Source organism: Myiozetetes cayanensis, unplaced genomic scaffold (genome assembly GCF_022539395.1).
Source record: "Myiozetetes cayanensis isolate MyiCay16 unplaced genomic scaffold, myiCay2020 scf1, whole genome shotgun sequence".
In the NCBI taxonomy this organism is placed as follows: Eukaryota; Metazoa; Chordata; class Aves; order Passeriformes; family Tyrannidae; genus Myiozetetes; species Myiozetetes cayanensis.
Window position 1 is genome coordinate 4,133,497 of NW_026086604.1, and position 13,264 is coordinate 4,146,760.

The following is a 13,264-nucleotide window of genomic DNA, read 5'->3' on the forward strand; positions in this document are numbered from 1 at the left end:
CTGAGCAACCTGACCTAGTGCAAGGTGTCCCTGCCCATGGCAGGGCATTTGGCAGATGGTCTTGAAAGTCTGTTCCAACCCAAACTCTTTTATTATTTTATGATTCTATGATAAATCCTCTTATATTCGTAAATGTGTGTTTCACTTCTGCTGTGCCTGTGAGCTCTGCCTCTCTACCAGAGACCACCAATGGGTGGCAGTGATAGAAATCTCATCTTTGTCACCTAAATGCAAGAAACTCCATGTATGAGGTCATAGGAGGGGGGGCCACATAATTGCACACAGTGTTGACAGAGGTGGGAGAAAGGTAGGATAAGACTGGTGTGAGGAAGCACTCAGTGAAATGAGAGCCAAGCAAGTGAATGTCATTTTTTATGTGCAAACATGTAGCCCTGGGTACGTGTCACTGTAACTCAAATGTGCCTGTACTACCAGTGTTATGTCCTAGTTTGGTTTGCACTAGAGATCACTCTTTGTATAGTGAACACAGTATTGCCATGAGTCATTTCCCATTGTCTGCAGCAAGTAACAGTCCTTCAACCTTGAAGTCTCAATGTAATTTTCCTTTTCATGAAGTTTCCTCTTTCCTTCTCAAGGAATATTCAAGAGAAAATAAAATTCTATGCAATTATGACCATTGGTATTGATACTTAAAATAATCAAAGTTGCTTATGGAATACAAAAAGAAAGAGTAAAAATTGCTAGAAGAAAAATTTTATTTCAGGGGCTTAATTGGTGAGGAATAAACTTGATGGTTTGTTTCTTATCTGCCCTCTAGTGTTCAGGACTCCTTTTCCTCTGGAGCATGCTCATGTCCAAGGATTTGTTTGAGAGTGGAAATTGAAAGAAAAAAGGAAATGGAATAGCAATTGAATTAGTGAAAAAAGCTTTCTAATATCCTTCCCAATATAAGTTCAAAGAATTACATTTATTTTATTGATATGTTGTATTGGAGAAATGGGAGGGATAAAAGGCATCACAAAAGTAATCAAAAACTCCAATATCATCTCAGATTTCTTACTCTTTTAAAAGATTAAGCTGACAAATCTCCATATGTCTGTGAAACTGTGGAAAGATTGATATAATCAGAGATTATTTTCCTTGTGGTTTAAACAGATTTGTTGAACTTTCACAGAAATGCCTTTTGGGTAATTGGAAATGTAAATTTATGGTAATTTAGAACTTGAAAAATACAAATATGAGAATATTTTAGAAAACACCTTTTTTTTTTTTTTTTTTTTAACTGAGCTTATCCTTTAGAGCCAGTATTGTATTAGTCATCTTCCGAGAGTATTTTTTAAATTTGGAATTCAAGAGGAAAAGAGGTTTTGCATAAAAAAGCATTAACTCATTCAAAGAACGTGAATAGACACAGTATTTATGCTAAATGTGCACTAAAAGCATGTGTAACTTAGTTCTGGCTTAGTTCTGTAAGACCCAAATTTATTTTTGCACCTCGATGTGCAAAAGCACACACACACACACAGACACACACACACAGACACACACATATAATTTCTTGCCAATAGATGATTATGGACTAAATAATACTGTGTGTGTATACTCATATACATAATGTCTTTTTGCATTTGAATAAATTCTAGAGAGAGAGTGTGTGGATACATGTATGAATGTGTGTGTATATTTATATTTATGTATATAAATATATATATATAAATGTGTGATTCTAATTCATTAAAGCATAAAGAACTAGAAAACTGGACTTCTGCATTGTTTTAGTAGATACTGGAGGATCTGGAATGAGGTGCTCAGCCACTTTCTTCAGACCACCCAGCTAAATTTCCCACTATGGCACTTAAATAATATTTAAGTTCATTGACTCTTAGCCCCTTCTGGAAGCAGAGATGTGCAATGCCACTCATGTTGTTCTAGAGGAGACCCTTAGAAGCCAGATCCCTCTTGCCTACAGACTGGTCCACCTTCACTGAAGAGGCAGAGAGATCCCCAGCTTTGGTAAACACTCTTTTGGACTCTAGGAAAATCTCCTGTATATTGGGACCCCTCCTGGGCCTCCAGGGGTATTCAGTCGACTTTGTCCTTAGCTCTATTCTGATATTTTTCCTAGTTATTACTGGGGGTAGGCTGGAGAGAAACTCAAATGAGTGGCCTTTGAATGGCATTTTGGAGACCCCCCGAGGCCTCTGAAGGAGAAAGAGCTCTTCTATCTCAGCAGACTGAATTCCCCACCCAGTTTCATTTTCTCAAGAGGTTCAGTGAAGACCCTGCAGCAGGAAGAGCCACAGCACACAGACCTGTTGCTCAGGGCCAGTACTGACAAAGCCTCCCATTTTAATCTCTTTATGCCTGTGCAGAGGAATCAATTCCAACCTCCTGTGGGTGACACATGATTATTCTGCGCCCACCCTGACCCTCTTTGTTCCTTATGTCACTGCTATAGCTCAGCATGGGATTTATTAAAGTTCACCCTGAAGTGAGTAATGATGGTGTTTGGTGACAGAACAGAGCAGAAAAAAAAAAAGGTCACACCTTTTCCTCCATTTCAATACAAAAATACAGGTGTGTGATATCCAACCACATTAACAGAAGAGCCTCCTTTTTGCCTGGAAAGGAGAGGTATAGCTATCTTTTGAGGACTGGGATCCTGGAGGAGCCCATGGACTTCATAACAACGATAGCCAGGGTTGGAATGATCTCGCTCAGGGTTTTTCCCACCTTAAGTCCACTGCCATGCAACACACAGTATGTTATGATTTCTTTCAGGAGGCAGTGCTGGTCACGGGTCTGTGTTGTGGCCCCCAAGCGTAAGGACCTTGTTAAAATCCAAACACTATGTGCTGGTTTGGGCTGTTTCTGTACATTGCAGAGGATGATGTTAACACCTAATTAACATAAAGGGGCTGTTACCATCCTCATACCATGCAAGAAGGGCTAACAAGGGCATGTTCTGTAATGGGAGCTGGACAAAACAACAGACAGAGGTTCATCACTTCTCAACAGGCAGGCTATGAGAAGAGCTTCTACTGCTTTTCACCTCAATCTATCCCTCCCTTCTCTTTCATATCTCTCATATCTGGGTGTTGGCAGGGAACTGGGTCATGCAGGCTTTCAAGGCAGAGGGAAATGTTTACTTTTCCCTTTGTATTGAAGAGATTGAGTCTCTCTCTTGCCCCATTTAATTTCAGAGCTGGGTAATGAAGCCAGTGCTATTGCTGTGTTTGTGACTGGAGAAGAAAGGAAAATAAAAAGAATGTGATGTAATGCTCTGATGAATTCTATGATTATCTTTAGCCTTCTTTAGTTTTCCTTTTTATTGGTTTGACGTGTACCTGCTGTGCCAATCTGTTAGCCAGGATGTCGTCACTGAGAAGTACACAAACATATAATCTATGCTTTTCCTCTCACAGACTTGAGTGCAAGGCAGGCTACTAAGGGAAGATTTGGAAAACTTGGAAAATTACTTCTGTAATGAGACAAGTCACAGGCAACATAGAATAATTCAGAGGGTCTTTAGCTCAGTTCCCTGCTCCAAGCAGTCAGCTGTGCGGTCACTTAAGATTGTTCAAGGCTTTATTCAGTCCAGACTTGAAAACTTCTGAGGATGAAAACCACGTAACCTCTCTGGATATTGTGCTTCACTGCTTGACTTCTCTCATGGACAAAAGGTTTGAATCTCTCTTATTTAAGCTTATCTTTGTTGTCTCTGCTTCCCCTGCCATGCATATCCATGGAGAAATTTTTTCCATCTTCTGGGTGACCTCTCCCCATAGGTAGTGGGAGACTGCTGACCCCTTAACAGTTCATCCAGAGTGTCTTATCCAAGATGAACAAGCCATGGTCCCCCACTCTCTCCTTACTGGGCAAGTGCTTCACATCCTACATTCTCAGTGGTTCTCTGTGGAACTTGCTCTGGTTTATCGTTTCTTCTTGTACTGGGGGGACCAAAAATGGGTTCAGTATTTAGGTGTGGCCTGGAGAGCACTGAGGCAGGGAGGGGTAATCTATTCTCTTCATCTACAGGCTGTGGCCTTGTTTGCACAGCCCTGAGGGCCTTTGCTCTTTGCTGCTAAGACTCACAACCAGCTCAGTGTTGACCAAGACTGCAGTTCATCAGTTCCAGTCTCAGCTGTTTCCAGTGCTTCTTCCTTTCCAGTCTCCTACTCTAAATCAGTGATTTTAAGGATACAGCAGTGTTTGTAAGAGCCATATTTTACAGTTCTCCTCACTGGCTGCTGGATCTACACATAACAGTATTCTGGATGTTGTGCCGTGGTGTTGCTGTGGGCAGAGCAGTGCCAGGTGCCTCGTGCTCCCATCTACACCATCTGTGTGGGCTGTGGTGTGTGCACATGGAGTTTTCTATTTGCACTTGGGTGGCAGGGAAGACTATAAAATACAGTCTGATGGAGCTGTGCCCAGAGCTTTGGCTCTGTTCAAGGTTCTGTTGCTGATTGTGCAGGGGGAAATTTTTCCTGCTAGGGTGGAATGGGAAAGGGGAAATAAAAACATGTTTCCACCTCTTCCCCCAGACCCAGGAGGCTGAGAAGGAAAAAGAAACTGTCTTTCCTTATGTCACATGAACATCCAGCCATTGCAGTTGTTCCCTGGACTCTGACTGTGCTAAATTATACAAAGTGCTCTGCAGCTGTTCCTCAAGAATAACAGGCATGTTGTAGGGGTAACCTACAGGGAAAATCCTCAATAGTTTTATTTTTATTTCTTTTGGGGATAAATAACATGTTTTCTAAATATTTTTGGTAATAACAAGTAAAAGGATATTCTGCTTTAACTGAACACTGAATGTGAGTTTTGCTGGTGGGGTGTTCAGTTTACTAGGAAATCAGATCTCTTTCTACCAAGCCTCCAGTTGAGAAGATAATATACACAAGGGCCCAAGTGATTCCATCTCTAGTCATTCAGGTGTCTTTTGCTGTCAATATCCTGGCTGTATGATGTCAGTGGGGCAGACAGGCCTATATGGCTGGGATATGCAGTGAGACGATGGTATGTTGTCATCTTCCCAGATTAGTTTCAACTCCACATCTACTCAGTCTTGGTCCTCCACACTGAGATAAACCATTTGGTAGCTTGTGTTATCACTGACTTCTGTTGACATGTGCTCAACTGAGGCATTAAGAGGATGATTCTGTGGAATTTCAGAGGTTAGTAAGACTGCAAGTCTTTCCAAAGCAATGTAGACATGCCTCAAAAGTTTCTACACTAAGCTCCTTCCTTCTCATAAGGCTATGAATATCCTATTTGCTGAAAGCAACTATGAATATGAAGCAAGAAAGTGTCCACTAGCAACTTCAATCATTAACAGAGGTGGTGGGAATGCTGAAAAATATCTTATTCTGGTTTTGTTGTAATGGAGGCTATGGAGCTGTGATAAAAGGTGGGACTCATCTGTCTGGATAATCACATCTTAATTTGCTTTGCCCAGACTTATCAAAACTGTTTAGAACTTGACTTTTCCCTGATCCTACTCCTCCACATCATTGCATTTCAACCTTGAGCCAGGGAGGACAATAATGTCTCTAGCAGTTTCCATCTTACTCACTGAAATGGAGTGTCATTGGCCTAGAAAGTGATATGGTGATTGGAAATTACACGTCAGAACTTAAAGCAACTTAAAACTAAGTGTTAAAATCTCAAATATGAAACTTCCCTCACTGCTGAAAGTGCTGGTTTGCCACTGGCTTGGGTTTTGCACAACAGATTCTCATCTGGTGGCTGAATAACCTGTTGCATCCAAGCATATCTTGGTGTAAGCTACCAGCTACCCTATCCCTTTCCCTCCTGTAATACACACTTCCTCAAGCACATTTAGCTTCTCTGTACCATGGTTTACCTAGACACAAATGAGGATGATGTTTCTCCTCTCCTTACAAGGTTACAGTCTGATGCTTGTTGTAAAATTAGACAAGTTGTTGGTTCTGATATTTTGAAATAATGTTTGGTTCTGATATTTTAAAATAATCTTTATATGCAAACTCCACTTAATAGCAAGGTACTACTAGTACTGACTGCCAGCTGGTATTCTGAATTATAAAAGACATATTAAAAAAAAGAAGCTGAAAACCTCTAGGGAAGAGTCTTAAGCAAACAAGCCCATCTGGCTGTTTAGTGAATTAATATGTATTTTAGGTGGGAGTGATACCAATGAGTGTTGTTAAGGTTGTCCAGCATTTCTTATAGTAACACTCTAGCTTTTATTGCTTATCATTTTGCTGTATCTTAATTGCTTGGGCTGAAACTCTTCATGCAAGGGCATCCGCCTTGCACTGAATTAATTTTGGAAAACAGCAGGCAAAATAGTTTAGCTCTTTCCATAAAAGAATCTATGAGAAACAATCAGTTTTGTCTACATCAGAAATGGATCATATGCTCTTCTTTGGAAGACGTGAACTTATGTGCTTCGGAACAGATACTCCAAAGGGAAAAGAGAAGAAATGGTATTTTTCTTGTATCTATCTCTCAGAACTTGTGCTGTAAGACAACCCATAAACCTTTGAATAAAAAGGTTTTGGGTGCTTAGTAGCAGCTAGACATAAACAGACAAGTTCCTCTGATATGTTAAGTTTTCCAGTTTGGAAACATGGATGTTTTCCAAGCCTGTGTTAAAACAGAGTTGCAAAGTTTCTCTGCAACTTTCCTTCCTTTCTCTGGGATACTGTAGGTCAGGCCAAGGTGGGAGATACAACAGTCCTGCAAGAGGAAAGTTCCTTGCACAGTGCCCAACCTAGAAAGGGGAAGAAGTTGCTCTTAGGATTTATAGCACCAAATTAGCAGAGGGAGGTCTAGGAGGTAACAAGGGGCCTAGGATGAGACCAAGTGATTTGGATTTAGGATATCAGGGATGGATGTGAGTGAGGTGTGACCATATGTGCATGGCAATACGTGGGGGTGTGTGTGGAGGAAAAAGGAGGCTGTGTGTAAAACCAAGGAAGAGTTGGTGAACTGAGGGGGCAGAGATCAGGAATCTGTGGAATGTGTGCTGGGAGCAGTGGGGTAGGAGACTTGTTCATGATTTCATGGAATGGTTGATATCAGAAGTCACCTCATGAGATCAGCTACAGCAGGTTGCAGAGGACAGTGTTCAATTGAGTTTTTAATATTTGCAGTGATGGAGAGTCCACATCCTGTCTGGGCAAGCTGTTTTAGTGTTCAGGGAGTTCAGCACTGACCTCCAGAAAATCTCAGCTGTTTGAATGGGTGCTTCTGAAAAAGTCCAGGACTTGTTTTCCATGCACAAAATAAATGACAGCAGCAGTCCTTTTTCCACAGGGGTGTTCAGAAAAGTATTGATTGTGATTCTGTGAGGTACTGCAGTGCTGAGCAGTGCTCTGCAGCTCCTAAGGCTGTCTGCAAGATATTTTAGGCCTGGGCTGTGTTATTCACAAAATCCTTCTTATTTTTTTTTTTCCTGACTTCTAACACTGCTATAGTTCCTTCAAGTCCTATCAGACGTCTGCATCATGTTAAACATCTGAAATGTGCTTTGTTTATTTACTTTCTGTTTTCTATCCACTATGCAATCTTCCAGAGCCCTGAATGAGAGGACTGCAACCTGAGATTTCCCACTGCCTTCCAGGTAAGGGAAGCACTGGTGGGTAAAAGTAGCTTTTTCTTACTTTAAGCAAGGCTGTTTACTTGGCAGTTTGGCTGTAACAAGATGCTGGACTAAAAACTGAACAGTAGAATGAATGAAATATTAAATGGATGGCAGCTGAATGAGGACTCTGTGGCTTGAGGACAAGATAAGTGTAAGGACTTTCAAAGAGAAGTATAAGTTCTTCTTGGATACAACCATTAAAGCAAGCCAAGTCTTTGTGTTCATTGTTATATTATACTATATGGGTTTTGTGTGAAATACATGCTTAGCAAAATGATAAATTATACTTTTGCTACTACTGCAGTCTTTACCTTTAATTGCCCTATGATACATGATAATCCTGTGTGATTTTAAATACTTTATGATTTAAAAAAGCTGCATTATTTTAAAAATACTTTTATACTGTGGTACTCCCCAACAATCTGTTTATTAGAATTGGGTTGGAAGGGATCTTAATGATCATCTAGTTCCAAGCCCTTGCTATGGGAAGCAACAACTTTCACTAGATCAAGTTGCCCATCAAATCTGATATTGAATGCTTCCAGTGATGGAGCATGAATGATGGAACTCTGACTGTCGCCAGTTGCATAAAAATAAATATAGATATATTTTAGTTAATATTTCTGGATATATTTTTATCAGATGGCTGCATGAAAGGCATCTTTTGATCCCCTCTCCTGTTTTTCACCTCCTTTTGCTTAACTGCTTCTCTGTTGCATAGCATGAAACTGGATTATTTGAGACTGTGTAATTTGCATCAGAGGGTGTTTCAAACCCTGCTATAGCAATATGGTGCATTGCTTCCTAAAAGGGTCTTGGCATCTGAATAGTCCTAGAGCATGCAGAGGATCCAGAAGAAATCAATGCCCCAAGATTGAGAGTTCTGTTTGGTTTTGTGTGTCAGACTTTCCCTTTTCCTGAAATTATAAAGTAGAAATAAACAGTCCCTGGAAACTGCATCACAATCAAAAGGTAAATTCAGCTTCTGAGTTTATTAAAAAAGGAGCTGAATTTTCCCTCTCTGTTAACTACAGAGCTGTCACATTTCCTACTTCTAGCCTGGAGCAGGCATTTGGTCCTACGTTCTGCTCCCCAGCCACAGTGGGGCATGTCACACATGCACAGTGAGCTCTCACAGGGGTTTCATGCTGCAGACTGTGTCTCAGAGCTTGAAGAAAGCTGTTGCAGCCAAGATGTGGACTCTGTCTTTGACCACTCACTGGATGCTCCAATGTGGAAGCTGAGGGTTGTGGTCTTTCCTTGCCACTTGAGACAGCCTGCCTGAGACACACTTGCCCTTGTGTGTGTTAAAGTCACAAGCTTGTGCCTCAAAATATTTGGTTTTATGTGCTGGCATTGAGGTATCTGAGGAATCATAGAATGTTAAGGAGGTGGAGTGGACCTTAAAGATCATCTAGTCTCAACCCCCTCCACCATGGGCAGGGACATCTTCCACTACATCAGGTTGCTCAAGGCCTTATTCAACCTAGCTTTGAACACTGCCAGGGTTGGAAGCATCCACAAGCTCCCTGAGCAACCTGCTCCAGTGTAACAGTGTAATTTTTGTAAAAAATTTCTTCCTAATATCTAACCTAAATTTCCCCTCTTTCAATTTTTCCCCATTATTCCTTGTCCTATCACTACAGTTCCTGATGAAGAGCCCCTCTCTGGCTTCCCTTTAGGGCCCCTTCAGATACCAGAAAGTTGCTATGAGGTCTCCATGCAACCTTCTCTTCTCTGGGCTGATCAAACCCTCAGCGTGGCCTTCACAGAGGAGCTCCAGTGCTCTTGTCAACTTTTTGGCCTCCTCTGGACTTGCTGTAACAGTTCCAGGCCCTTCTTATGTCCCTTATCCAGAGTTGGTTGCAGCATTCCAGGTGGGGTGCCCGAGGGCAGAGTAGAGAGGCAGAATAACCTCTTTGACCTGCTGCCCATGCTCCTTTGGATGCAGCCCAGGACTCATTTGGCTTTCTGGGCTGTGAGCACAAGCTGCTCATAGGGAGTTTGTCATCGATTCTCACCTCCAAGTCCTTCTCTGCTGTGCTGCTCTCAATCACTTCTCTGCCCAACCTGCAGGTGTGTCTGGGTGTAGAACCTTTCATTTTGCTTTGTTGAACTTCATGAGATTTCCACTGACCCACCTCACCAATCTGTCAAAGTCCCTCTGGATGCAATCCCTTCCCTCCAGCATGGGACTGCACCACACATCTTGGTGTCATCAGCAGATTTGCTGAGGGTGTCTCAATCTCACTGTCCATGTTGCTGACTAAGCTGTTGAACAGGATTGGCCCCAAGACTGATCCCTGAGGGACACCTCTTGTCACTAATCTCCATGTGGACAATGAGCCCTTGACCACAACTCTTTGTGTGTGGCTTTCCAGCAATTCTTTACCCATCGAGTGGTCCATCCATCAAACCCCTGTCTCTCCAATTTGGAGACAAGGATGTCACGTGGGACAGTGTCAAGCGCTTTGCATAAGTCCAGGTAGTGGATGTGATTTACTTTGCCCCACCCACCAGTGCTGTAGCCCAATCCTAGAAGGTCACCAAAATTTGTCAGGTATGAACAGGCAGTAATAATTTTGTAATTCTAAGCTTATTTCAGTTATTTTAAGACTTTTTTTACTTAACCCTGCTCTTAACATAATTTGAAGAATTATTATTACACTGCAACTTGAGTAGTGTTGAGGCTGAAGAAGAGTGTGCAACCTGTAGAAATGTTTACCAGCCCATTACAGGTCCTATTGCATAGACTGCTCCACTGAACATCTGTTAGGAATCCTGATACCTAATGGGAATATCTGTTTCTGGTTACTATTAAATAACCCAAAATCTCTACAGAAAGAATCTAGAATATAAATTTTTCTGCCCATGCTGGGCTCTGGGACACCAGTTTGTCCAAGGATGTCTGTGCTGTTCCGATTGCAGCAAGTCTGGGAACAGCAGCTAAACAGGAACTCAGTTATCCTCATGGCTGAAACCTCAGGCTGTTGTGGGAGCTAGCAGTTAAGAGGCATTTCCAGAATCTACTTTTTGGTTTTAATCTTTGATAACAGGCATCAGAGCTCAAATGGCTGATAGCTCTTCTAAACAAGTCTTAGGGATGGAATTTGCCTTTACCTCAGGATGCTGTAGATAACAGCTAAGTTAGTCAACCCTGGTGTTTTACTAACAACAGGGGACAGAAAAACAGTCACAATGGGGGAATTTAATTGATTTGTTTTAGAAATCTGTGTTAGGCTAAGTTGATTTTCCTATCTTTAGTATTTAAAGCAAGAAAATAATCTAGATATGCCTAAGATGCATAAACACAGGTGTCTAGTACCATCTGAGATGCCCTAAGGGATCTGTAATTCCTAGGCAGGGCTGCAAGATGTGACATCGGTTCTTTCCTTAAAAACTAATACTGTGTTTGAAAATGCAGCCTCTCCTCCAGGCTCTGTCAAATACATCTGTGAGGTGTCCTTTCTTTATCGAATCATATCTCCTTTTGAAATCAGCATGCTCTACATACTGTAACACCACTTATCTCCCTAGTGAACTGATGCAAATCATCAATCCCACCATGCAGGACCTCCTTGCATGACTGAGGGCAGATAAAACCATTTCACCTTATATTTTTTTAGTGGTGGTTTGGGTTTTTTTTGTGCTTTGTTGGAGCATTATATTCACTTTGTACTCACTTGACACAGCTGGGGATGAACGCTCTGCAGGGTGCAGACAGGGAGGCATCAGAGCCCTTGGTTTTAGTGGGCTCTGCATGTCCTTAGGGGAGGATTTTTCCTCAGTGTTGCAGATTAGTACCAACAAGAGAATTAGTGTGGGGAGTTCCTCAGTGGTATAACACAACCACACTGAGCCAAAGCACTTGAAGCCAGAGCCAGGTCTCTTCTGCTATTCTTATGTGTGTTCTTGAAATCAAAGGTACACCTTTCAAAAAATAGCCCAAATAAGCAAAGTTGGAAAATACAACCTTGCAAGCTGATTACATGTACCTCAGCAGTTATATTTTGCAGTACACCTCCTGATTGTGCTGAAATAAGATCTGCCTGTGGTATCAGGGATATGTTCAGAATAACCATGGGTTTTACTGTCAGCTAGTTAGTTATGGAGTGGGTGATTTAGATGTGCTCACAGTCATTACTGCAATGAGATCTTCTCGCCCTGCATTCAAAATTAAAGCAGGGAATCCCCAGGGCCACACAAGCACAAAATATTTTTTAGCTGTCAAAAAGGGTTTCAGAGTACTCAAGTTTTACATGCATGACATCTTTAAAGATTAAAATAGATAACAAATAGATAACATATTTATTTCTTTTTAGAGGGCTAGAAAGTCCTTTTGAGTCAACTATTCTACATAATCTCTGAGTGGACATCACAATTGTTGTCTGAAAGGAGATTAATTAAAATGTCTATTGGGAGAATGGTGACTAGTCTTATAAGACACATGGAGGCTGTGAAATGGGAAGCTACTCCATGGAGGTCTGACAATGTGTGTTGGCTGGCACATTTTGAATCCTCAGTTCGGTAGTTCCAGGTTCTGTCATAGTAATGAGATTCATAGAAAATGCTTTTATATGAACCACATTATGACTGCAAATGAACATGGTGTTCTTCTAGAATATATTGAGAGATGGTGCCACCAGCACATCACAGAATCATAGAACTGCCTGGTTTAAAGAACACCTTACTCCAAACTCCTTGCTGTGGACAGAGACACCTTAGATTAGACCAGGTTGCTCCGAACTCCATCCAACCTGGCCTTAAACACTTCCAGAGACAAGGCATACACAGCTTCTCTGGGTAACCTGTTCCAGTACCTCACCACCCTCACAGTAAGAATTTCTTCCTAATATCAAATCTAAACTTATTCTCAGTTTGAAGTCATTCACTCTTGCCCTGTCTTGTAAAAAGTCCCTCTCCATCTTTCCTGTAGGCCCCCATCTCCTATAACCATTTCTCCAGGTCTGATACTTAAATAGGAAAAGTAGGAAAAACAGGAAAAAGCAGGAAGATGCACTCAGTGTGTTTTCTTAGTGTCTCAAGCTCAGATTCCTATTGTCTGCAGCATCCAGGTTTCAAGCAGAGATCCGGCAGTAGGAAGCAAATCTCTTTAGAAACTTTCCACCAGTGATTTTTCTTTTTTTTTTCCAGTAGGTTTCAGACAGGGTTTCACAAAGTCCTGAAAACAGTACCAGCTCCTGAAAGAACTGTCGTGGCTTATGAGCGTTATGCAGCTTTGCACTATCGTTTTTGGATGGAAGTGACATTTGATTGTTGTGACCTTGCTGTGCCTTGTGATGTTCCAGTGCAAAATGAGAGCCTCATGACATGCATATTTGATGCATAAATGGCAACTGAATGCCTTGATTTCACATGTCTCTCCAGGTTAATACTCCATGTTTTGATCCTATGGCAGTCCATTCACCTGAGGTCTTTTTCCTTTCTTATTTTCAGATCACTAGGCAAAGGCAAAGTTCAGCCTGTTTGCTTCATGCATGAAAGATTAGTGTCCTGTGCTGTGTAAGAGTGTTCCTTTATGAGAGTTTTTTTTCTCACTGTTTGGTGGTAAGAGGCAATTCTCTCTCACACAGGGAACTCACTTTAAAGGGGATTTTTCTATGCAAAAAACACTTTATACAGGAATACAGTAAAATTCCACTTTTAAGT

General features: G+C 41.5%; 1 protein-coding gene across 1 annotated transcript in view; it reads left to right on the forward strand.

Moving 5' to 3' along the window:
- Nucleotides 1–3,609: 3,609 nt before the first annotated feature.
- The window catches only part of FAM135B (family with sequence similarity 135 member B), a 216,488-nt gene continuing 206,833 nt past the window's right edge, over nucleotides 3,610–13,264 (forward strand). The window contains exon 1 of the mRNA XM_050324912.1: nucleotides 3,610–3,644. The gene's annotated coding sequence lies outside the window, so the exon portion shown is untranslated. The remainder of the gene's footprint in view (nucleotides 3,645–13,264) is intronic.